Source organism: Palaemon carinicauda, chromosome 18 (genome assembly GCF_036898095.1).
Source record: "Palaemon carinicauda isolate YSFRI2023 chromosome 18, ASM3689809v2, whole genome shotgun sequence".
In the NCBI taxonomy this organism is placed as follows: domain Eukaryota; kingdom Metazoa; phylum Arthropoda; class Malacostraca; order Decapoda; family Palaemonidae; genus Palaemon; species Palaemon carinicauda.
Genome location: NC_090742.1, coordinates 45,350,981 through 45,361,341, shown reverse-complemented (window position 1 = coordinate 45,361,341; position 10,361 = coordinate 45,350,981). Strand labels below are relative to the sequence as shown.

Here is a 10,361-nt window from a genome sequence, read left to right as displayed (position 1 = left end):
TGCATCTGCACCAAAGAGTGCAGATTTAGGGTAGTCCATCACTTATGCTTCGGGGTTGTACCAGAAATGGTTTCTTTTATGGTTAAATTGTATTCCTTTTCAATTGAAGCATAAACTCTCAGCAAAAGCTCTATGGTGAGCATAGTTTTTCCAGGTCACATCTGATCTGTTACACTTCCAGAGATGAAAATAAGCACGTCTACAATCATCACTGAACCATGGTAAGTCCTTCACTCAGTACCATAGCACACAAGAAGGGATACACCTATCAATTATGTTGACTAGATTCTCATTCACAGGGACAACAGGATCAACACTACCGTATAATTGTGACCAACTCAAGCCCAATAAGATCATGCAAAATCCAATTCCAGTTTGCTTGAAATTTCATATAAATCTTATATGAGTATGATACATCAGGGACTGGCTGCTCAGTCTTTACTACTAATGAAATCAAGACATGATAAAATGCCCCCCCTGTACCCCAGTCAAAGTACCCAATATCCCTAGAGGTAGTATTTCAATTTGTTCTTGTTTAGTAGCGAGTCTCGCTTTAGCAGTTATCAAGAGAAGATCACTCCAAACCAGAGAATACGAATGAAATGCTCATAGGAAAGTTCTCTTTGCATGAAATATAATCTTAATATATTTCCAAGCGACAACTGCAGAGTTAAAGGAAATAATATGCAGAAGGTGAATGAGTTTAAAATTCATCTCATCACTAACTAACTAACTAACTATATATATATATATATATATATATATATATATATATATATATATATATATATATATATATATATACATATATATATATATATATATATATATATATATGCAATGCTTATGCACTTACCCTTGTCTATTGCCCATGATAAACAATTCAGAGAATTTCAACAAAGGGCTATTTATGTTACTACCACTAAATAAGCGACTTTCATACATTCAGCCACAAATAGTCTTTCAAATGAAACGGGTCGAGAATAAAGACATGAGGGGATTTTTTTTTAAACGTCTATGTATGTAATACAATAAGAAAATAAACTTTAACCACTGGTCCATTGAAGGCGATAAGAGTTCATATTGACCCTACTCTACATATTTGTAATTAAAATGGGTTTGACATTAACGCTCGTGACTATCATAGATTTACTTTAAAGTGTTGAATCAAATAGTTTTTAACTTTTGAACAAGAACACCGTAGTAGGGAAAACTATAAAAGAATTAATTAAAAAATGAAGCCTGAAAATAAAGATAACTGAAAAAATATATATTTTCCATCAATATGCAGAATTTAACAGTCAAACTTTATCTTGAAAATCCCAAGTTTAATAGTCAAACTTTTTTTAAGACATGGTTTAATAGTCAAACGTTACTGGAAGCCCCAAGTTTAACAGCCAAACTTTTTTTTCTTGAAAACCCCACGTTTAACAGTCAAACCTTTTTCTTAAAAATGGGGGTCGTGACCCCTTATGACACCCCCTGGGTCCGCTAGTGATTCGTAAAGCACACATATTCATGAAGTAGTACCTCAGCCAAGAGTACATTAGACTATTAATTTAAAAGAGATTCCCTTAAGAATTAGGCTTTTTTTGAATCTCCCCTTTTCTCATCTAAAGAAAACGAAAATTTCTACAAATAAGAATCATTGCAAAGGTGTGTCTATTTCATACGACTATCGTGCATCTCTTTCATATTCCGATTTAGAGGATAGTCGTGTAAGCTGCAATTCAATTTCGTAGAAAATTGCGTGCAAAAAATAGATACTTTTTTTAACTAGATGAAAGTTATTTTTTTTTTTCATTTGCCAAACCCAATAGACAGGCCACAGCAGTCGTGAAGGTGCTAAGTGAAATGGCTGATATTTTGGTTTTACAGCCTTTTCGCACTAGGGGAGTTTTGGCTCAAATCGTTTTGTACTAAAGCGAATTGTACCTAACTTGTTTCGTACCAGCCTATCATTTGTGAGTTAGATTTGTATTTGTGGTGTATGTATAGGCTATAAAGTTTCTTTAAATCAGATTCCAAACTTTGACCGAATTAAGCCCCTTAGAGGTTCTAAGCACATAGGAATTTGGTGCCCCAAACATATATGTGTAATTCAAAATATAGAAATAATAGACCATACAAAATTTTTTCCATAGGAATCAAACAAAACCAAGAATAAGAAAGATAACAATGTTATTTTTTTATATTTTCACTTACACCTGAAAAGGTTTCCCCATTTTTTTTTCCTTTTAAACTGCAGAATCTTAGATCAGATCTTCCAATCTGCTCTTAACAAAATACATCTGCTTCTATACTCAATAGAAGCCTTGTTGCATAGTGGTATTGATGGAAGTTTTTTTATATGCTTCAACTGAGAAAATGTTTGTTCTGTGGAGAATTTTTTGAGCGTTGAGTGGGAAATTGTTGCTCCAGGACAGTCTCCCTACGTCAGTTCCTAAATGATCAACAGGGGAGAATAAGGAGCACTATCGCTCAGGGCACAAACACCCTGTTAATAACTTTACTGACGTAATTTACTAACCATCACTCTTAAATACAAAAGAAAAAAAATTGTACTCTGTCCAGAGGCCTAGAAACTCCACACGCGAAATAAAGGTAATTTGATGGCCTACTCTAGCTTTGTTAGGTCTAAGGTTATCTACACTCTTAGGCTCTGTTTCGGCTCTGTCCCAGGGAGATGCTGGACAGGAATCTTACGTTAAGTAATTATTGAGACAATGGCAAAAATGGGAGCAGTGATGTAAAGTGAAGTAAAAGTTAAATATATGGATCTTTACCTTCGAAGCAGATAGGTTCAATACTAAGTCACTCACTAACACTCTTAATTTAAGTTACTTACTCCTTTGAAAATATCGGGTATACTGTCGCAAGATTAAATATTCACAATACACATAAACAAATAAATGGACGAGTAGAAATACGAAGAGGTTTATTTACCTAATCTTGATTTATCATACAAATTTACATTAAAGGAATGGACATCTGAACATCAAACACAAAATGTAATAAAAAAAATGCAAAAAAAAATAATAAAAAATATGGTTAATTAGATTCGTGGTCTTTTACAATGGTTAATAATTGAAATTGGGGGTCGGACATGCAGTCCATGTGACCCAGAGACTGTTCTAGTCTCAAAAGCAAAAATATGTAAAAACTGTACACAATCCTACCGCTCTCAACCCAAAATATGTTACAGCCACTTAAACCTAAATTAAGTCAAAATTAGTCTAAGCTAAAAATGGGGGGGAAAACTAAGTGGCCACGTATTTTTACCTGCGCTCCTTACAGAAGCTAGCCCTTGTCCTCAAATGGCCGTTGACCGAATAGTTGTAGTTTGCACAATGCGCCCTTGACTGGCCCACCCCCTGAATCCTCACTTTTGGTAAATAGGGTTTACCAGGTTTGTGTTCTTTCCTATCTCCACTCGGCAGGTCCTCTTGTGAGCAGAGTTTTGGGATGGGGGGGGGGGGGGGTGAGCCAGAGGTGCAGAGATTCACTGACCAGGTCGGTCAGCCGGTCACAACAATATCTTGCGAATGAATGGGGTGACACTAGAGTCGTGTAAGTTCACCTCTCTTCACCTTTCAAACAGGTGAGTGTCGTGGTGGGTGAGTAACCCACTGGAGATGCCATATCAGGACTTTAGGACAGCGCTATATATTGTTGTAAGGAGTACATAGGAGGCAGGATTTTGCACAAAATAATTAGAGAAATCTTGCTGCTCTAACAGGGGCGTAGGAGCAGGGGGGGCGGCTGGGGGGGGGCTATAGCCCCCCACCTTTTTGCTGAAAATATGCTTTTAAACATTCAGATTTACATTTTGTAAATGCATTTCATCTCTGGAAACAGCTCTTGTACAGCCTCACCCTCCCCCCGCCACGTAAGTATCATGTTAGTACCCAGCATCATAGTTTCACAGTCCCGTACGTCACTCGTCACTCGCTTAGTTTTACAGAGAGCAGCCCCAATATTGGTAATCAAGCCACTTAAAATGTTTGACCCCCAGTGCATACCGTGCAAACTTATGTTAATCTATCCATCATTAGGCTACCAAACACTATTGTAGTAACAAACTACATTATTGATAAGCATTAATAAATTGAAAACATGACACACGCGAACACATGTAGTTGACGAATATCACACAAATAAACATATGCATATATATATATATATATATATATATATATATATATATATATATATATATATATATATAATTTCTTCATAATTCTTTTTAAATGTGTATACCTTTATATAATTTCAGAGCTTACGAAGTATTAATTATACATTATTCATACACTTTTGGTATGTATATTTTCTGGTCTCAGGCATGACTTTCCAATATGTATGTTTATATTATAAATATGCTTGTTCTTAATTTTGCTTACTTACAATTCTATATATATATATATATATATATATATATATATATATATATATATATATATATATCATATAACTAAATTCATTTATTTTAATATATGTTGTACAACACAACAGCAATATTGGAAAGCAAGTTGAAATTTGTTGTAGAATGATTTGATTTACCTAATGTTTTCATTTATCTAGATTCACGAAGTAAACAAATGAAAGAATAAAATTTACTGTATTCTCTTCTCACAAGGTCTGATGCTTCATGTTATTATTCATTGAGTAATATGAATTGCTTTGTTATAGTTTTGACATCGTCATATTTACGTTCACTGTGATCGTGTTGACCACTTTGAGTCATCAACATTTGTCAAAACATAATGATGTTTTATCCATTGTACCAAACAGGTTATGAAAATAAACTTACTGAAATGAAACAATGTATCAACCATTTTTTGTATAAAGTATACAATTAGTTGGTGAGAATAAAATTTATCATGAACCATTGTTGTTTATAACGGGGAGTTCACTAGGTCTATGTGCCGTGTTTGACGATACGCAATCTTATTTCATAAAACTGCTATTTTTTTATATAAAGACTACCTTTCACATATAAATTTCACCCTATTATGATCAATTTTAGATATACACTAATCATACATTGATTCCCAAGCAAAGAATCAACATCGTCAGTATATTTTTGGTAAATAGGCCTATCGGTATATATATATATATATATATATATATATATATAGATAGATAGATAGATAGATAAATGATATATATATATATATATATATATATATATATATATATATATATATATATATATATATATATATATATATATATATATAGGCCTATTGGTATTATATGATTGTTATTGTGTAAAAATTGGAATTGGTCACATAAAAATCTTCCAAAAATATGATTTTGTTTTTGATGCAATATGCTGTCAGATGCCAGGAAATCGCATCTGAGGGTGTTTCATCATAAAATTTTTCTGGGGGAGACCCCCAGACACCCCCCCCCCCTATACCTTCGCGCCTGCGGCTCCGCCTTCAGTGTTATTTCGAACTTTAGCCCCCCCAAACAGGAAAACGCTCCTACGCCCCTGTCTAAGGGAGTTTACATATACAATAATCCTACCTATTCTGGTTTGCGAAAAATTAATGCGTTAATGATCAATTAGCAATGAGCTGGTGCGATGGGCATACATCTTAAAATTAACAAACCTTAATTGGTATAGAGAAATAAAAGCTGCATTCAAGATAGCAGTATTAAAATTATATTAAAAACGAGTTTAATATTTTATCTCGATGTGGAGGATTAATTTTTGTTTTATTTTCATTTATTTTTTGTTTGCCAAATCCAGAGAGAGAGAGAGAGAGAGAGAGAGAGAGATTGTGTCAGCGAGCGAAAGGTAGTTAGTGTATTGATTGTTTGTTGTGAGAAAGACTGTAGGTATAAATGAGGTTGTTTGTTTACCTCTAGCTAGGTTAGGACAGTAGCGAATGTTACGGAGCGAATGCTTTCTTTGATTGACTGCAACTTGAGGCAGTTGTGTGTGTGGACGCTGGATTTAAATATTTAATTGATTTCAACCAGCGTTGGGAGTGTTTTGTTTATTTCAAGAGTAAGTACAGTTTTGTTTATATTTGCTTGTCATGATTGTGAATGATAGGAAGAGTTTATTATTTATCTTTGATTATAGTGCGATAGTAACTCCGCTATTGTTGGAATAGTGGCATCGAGTGGAGAGATACCCCTTCCACAACACCAACCACAGAAGACTTTCCACTTTGCGTGGTAGACTGCTGCAGAAGACTTTCGCAAGTATCCAGACATCCTGATCGCAACTTGTTGCGAAAATCCTCTCTGAGAGAGGAGATGCTGGATAGTCTCCAGGCGTGAAGCCATAGTGAACCTACGGCTTTGTGGAAGATGTTGGCATGTGGTTGTTTGAGTAGATTGTGTCGTGGAGGAAGTTCTCTTGGAGGCTCCGTTAGGAGTTATAGAAGGTCTGGGAATCATTCTGCGTGATGCCATAGCGGACCTATGAGGGCCATTGAAAGATTGACCGATGTTCTGGTCTTGTTGAGTACCCTCCTCATCAGACAGAACGAGGAAAGGCGTAAACGTCGATGTTGTCCCATCGTTGTTGGAAAGCATCTTGCCAGAGAGCCTTGGGGTCTGTGTGAGCAAAGAATGGGGGAGGGGTTTTGGGGAGACTTAAGATCTAGCTGCTGAGTCATCAGCAGCCTTTGCCTGGCCCTCCTTGATTTTAGCTTGGGTGGAGAGGGGCCTTGGTCAGTTTCTAGGGCATTGTCCTGCTTGCTAGGGCAATGCTATTATCCCTTGTCTCTGCTATTGATGGCAACAGATTATATAATGAAATCAGAATACAAGATGATAACGAATGAACTGAATACATGAAAGAAGCAGAATCAGGATTTGGTAATGTTTATCTCTACATCAGTACGATCATAATGTTAAAACAATCTCATATGATACAATGATAAAATTACCATCATCTCAATACACTAGACACTTGTAAACATTTACGAGTATCGGTAGATAGTGCGAATAAGAATTTTGAAGTATAACTTTAAACGGCCCTAATGGAAAATCCAGCCTTTTGACAGGTCAGACTTATGACGAAAAAGTTATTCATCAATGATAATCTTATTCATAAATCATATTCATTAATGGCATTGATGTGATGTCCACTCATAGGACTTTTAACTTATGTAATATATATGAGTATTTTGGTAAAAAATAGTGTATATATGTATATATATATATATATATATATATATATATATATATATATATATATATATATATATATATATACATATGTATATACATATACATTTTCCCCAGAATATCAATATGGATAGCTAACATTTTAGTACCTGCTTATTACTTTAGATATAATATGTGAAATGATATTGCTGAACAATTTTAAAGCCTGCCGTTCTGTACAGGCCGTTCTTTTGTCATCATATTTCTCAAAGGAAAGGTTTACATAGAGAGCATGTTCTCTTTCTATGTGGACTTGTGCATACCATATTGACTTTTAAAGTTTTCAGTTGTATATAGTTAGAACTGAGTCAAGTTGGCTTTCCATGACACAAGAAAAAGCTTACCGGAAAACACATAATACATACTTTCTATCCTTCAGAAAATTAAGTGGTCCGGAAGTCCCTTAAATTTGCCAAATTGAAATGCTATAAAATAAGTTTAATTTGTTTGTAATAAGATCAATTTCATCTTTGATTAGGCCGAATTTCAGTACCTCGATCTCTCCTTTTCCCTCCGTATTTGCATCTAAAGCGCACTTAGCAATACACAAACTGGTCTTCTTACTCCTATGATGACATAGTTAATGTTGATGGGCACCACAGTGAGTATAGGGATGTGATATTTGGTGTTCCTCAGGGTAGTGTTCATGGTTCATTACTTTTCATACTATATACACATAACATGTGGTTTGGCCTAGAAAACAAGCTCATTCCTTATGCAGATGATGCCACTCTCTTTGCATCAATTTCATCTCCTGAATGTAGATCTGCGGTTGCTGAATCCCAGCTAAAGTTAGCGCATGATGCAAATTACGGGGCTTGAAGTTGAATTCTAACAAAACTCAATGTATGTTTGTAAGTAGGTCGACGACAAAAGCTCCTCAGCATCGATAATGTTTCTTTAATTCTGTATGACTCTTTTAGAATTTTAAATGTGATTCTTGATAGCAAATTTACTTTTAAGAAACGCCTTCGGTCTATCTCTTCTTCTATTGCACAAAAAAAATTGGCTTATTGAGAAAGTCTTTTAAGATTTTCGGTGATCAATCTAATTACAAAAAGTGTTTTAATTCTTTCATTCTAACTTGTTTCGAGTATTTTTCTCCTGTCTGGTTTTCATTCGCTGATTCTCATCTTAATTTGTTGGACATGAACTTACGGTCTATTAAGTTTCTTATTCTTGATCCAGATATTAATCTGTGGCACCATGGTTCAGATAAGATTTTTCATGATTCTGGCCATTCCTTACATTCAGATATTCCCAGACAGTACCATCTTGTTTGTAATGCTAGGTATGCAGTTAATTCTAATAGTCAGGCCTTCTCCATCATGAGGCTCAACAATACACAGTATTCTAGAAGTTTTATTTCAGCTGTGACCAAGTTGTAGAATGATCTTCCTAATCTGGAAGTTAAATCAGTGGAACTTCATACATAATTAATGTATGAAAGATAAGATCCATTTTTATGTTGTTATTGTTTTTAAAATATTGTATTTTAATTGTCCATTGCTTCTCTTGTAGTTTATATCTGCTTTTCCTTCCCTCACTTGGCTATTTATCCCCTGGTTCCTGGTTCCTGGTTTCTTATTGCTCACTCCGCAAAGTAAGTTTGCGGGCACTCTATCTCTTTATAGATAGGTGAAAAGCTTCTAAGCTTATTCTTATTATTGTTATTAAGTTTATATCACCTGTGCCTTAAATAAATTAATATCATAATGAGGTTCTCTATCTTTACTTTTATTCCCTTCTACTTTGAAATTGGATAGGATAACACCTTGCTATCATCAGTTTTGGCAACCTGTTGTGGTAATCAGTTTGGGCTTCCTAAACTCTTCTTTTATATTCATTGCCCTATCTATAAATGCAGCCAGATCTCTGCTAGGATTTTTCAGCATACCTAAACTTATTTCTACATTCTTTAGCTGTTCTAACTTTGGGCAGAAAAATAAATGTTCGGTGGTGTCTTCTTCCTCTTTGCATAAATCACACAAATTGTCATCATATTTTCCCCTGAAATTTGCTTTTAAGTTGAGCATATTTAATCTTGCTTTCATCACAAGGGATGCCTTATCCAGATACATTTCTCTGATATAAGGCAGAGGGCCATTTCCTTTAATAAATCTTAATTTTTTCATTATTTTCTTTTTTTTCTTCTATAGTTTCTTCTATTTTTTCTATAATTCTTTTCTTGATTTCTTTTTTCAGGGTCCTTTTCCCCCAACTTCTTATTTCTTCCACTTCCATCCCATATTTACTGCAGATTTCTTCTACGCTCTTGCTCCAGCACTTCCCATACGGGTTCTTCAACTGATCCTCAATTATCTCTCTTACTAATCTTTTTTCCTCGGAGTTTATGATGTTATGGAAGAGCATTAATTTCTTATATTCTATTCTGCAGAACACCGGCCATATTCCTGTTTCTGCAAGTATGCCCCAATATGGAGTACTCGCAGGTAGTTCATACATATTTCTTATTATCTTGTATTGGAGGTTTTCTAGATCTTTCATATCTTTGTCCCTAATTACACTCCAGGTCTCCACGTTGGCAAATATTGTTGGTACAACTACTGTTTCATATATTTTCTTTCTGACTTCCAATGCCATCTTTCCAACTTTTCTCGTATCCCCATATTTTCTTATTTCTTGGGTCATATATGCAACCCTCTGGGTTTTTTTACTGATACTCAATTCTTTGTTTCCCTTCTCTGTATACCATTCACCCAGATACTTATATTCCTTAACTAAACTTACTTTTCCGTTCTTCACTTTTGTTTCAATCTCCACCTCTTTCTCATTCTTTCTTTTGTTAATTCTTAATACACCCGATTTTTTGGGGTTGGTGTTTATAGTGAATTTCTTTAGGGTCTCTAGGCTATGACAGTTACTTATGGCAATTTCGATACCATCTTTCCTTCCTGAGGGAAACATTATATCATCTACAAATACAAGTGATTCAATTTCAATATTTCTTATCAATGTGATATTTTTTCTGCTAATGCTATTAACTTTGTCAGTTGCTATACTGCATAGCTTGGGTCCATATATTGTTCCTTGTCTCACATTTCCTTCAATCGTTATATCTTCTGTTGTACCTGCTGGACAGTTGATGGCTGCTCTACCTTTTTCATTCATTTTTTTAACTATCAATGCTTCTTTCCATCCTATCATTT

General features: G+C 34.7%; 1 long non-coding RNA gene across 1 annotated transcript in view; it reads left to right on the top strand.

Moving 5' to 3' along the window:
* Positions 1 to 5,923: 5,923 nt before the first annotated feature.
* LOC137657812 (uncharacterized) overlaps positions 5,924 to 10,361 on the top strand; it is a 41,847-nt gene continuing 37,409 nt past the window's right edge. The window contains exon 1 of the long non-coding RNA XR_011047208.1: positions 5,924 to 6,019. This is a non-coding gene — a long non-coding RNA (uncharacterized lncRNA). The remainder of the gene's footprint in view (positions 6,020 to 10,361) is intronic.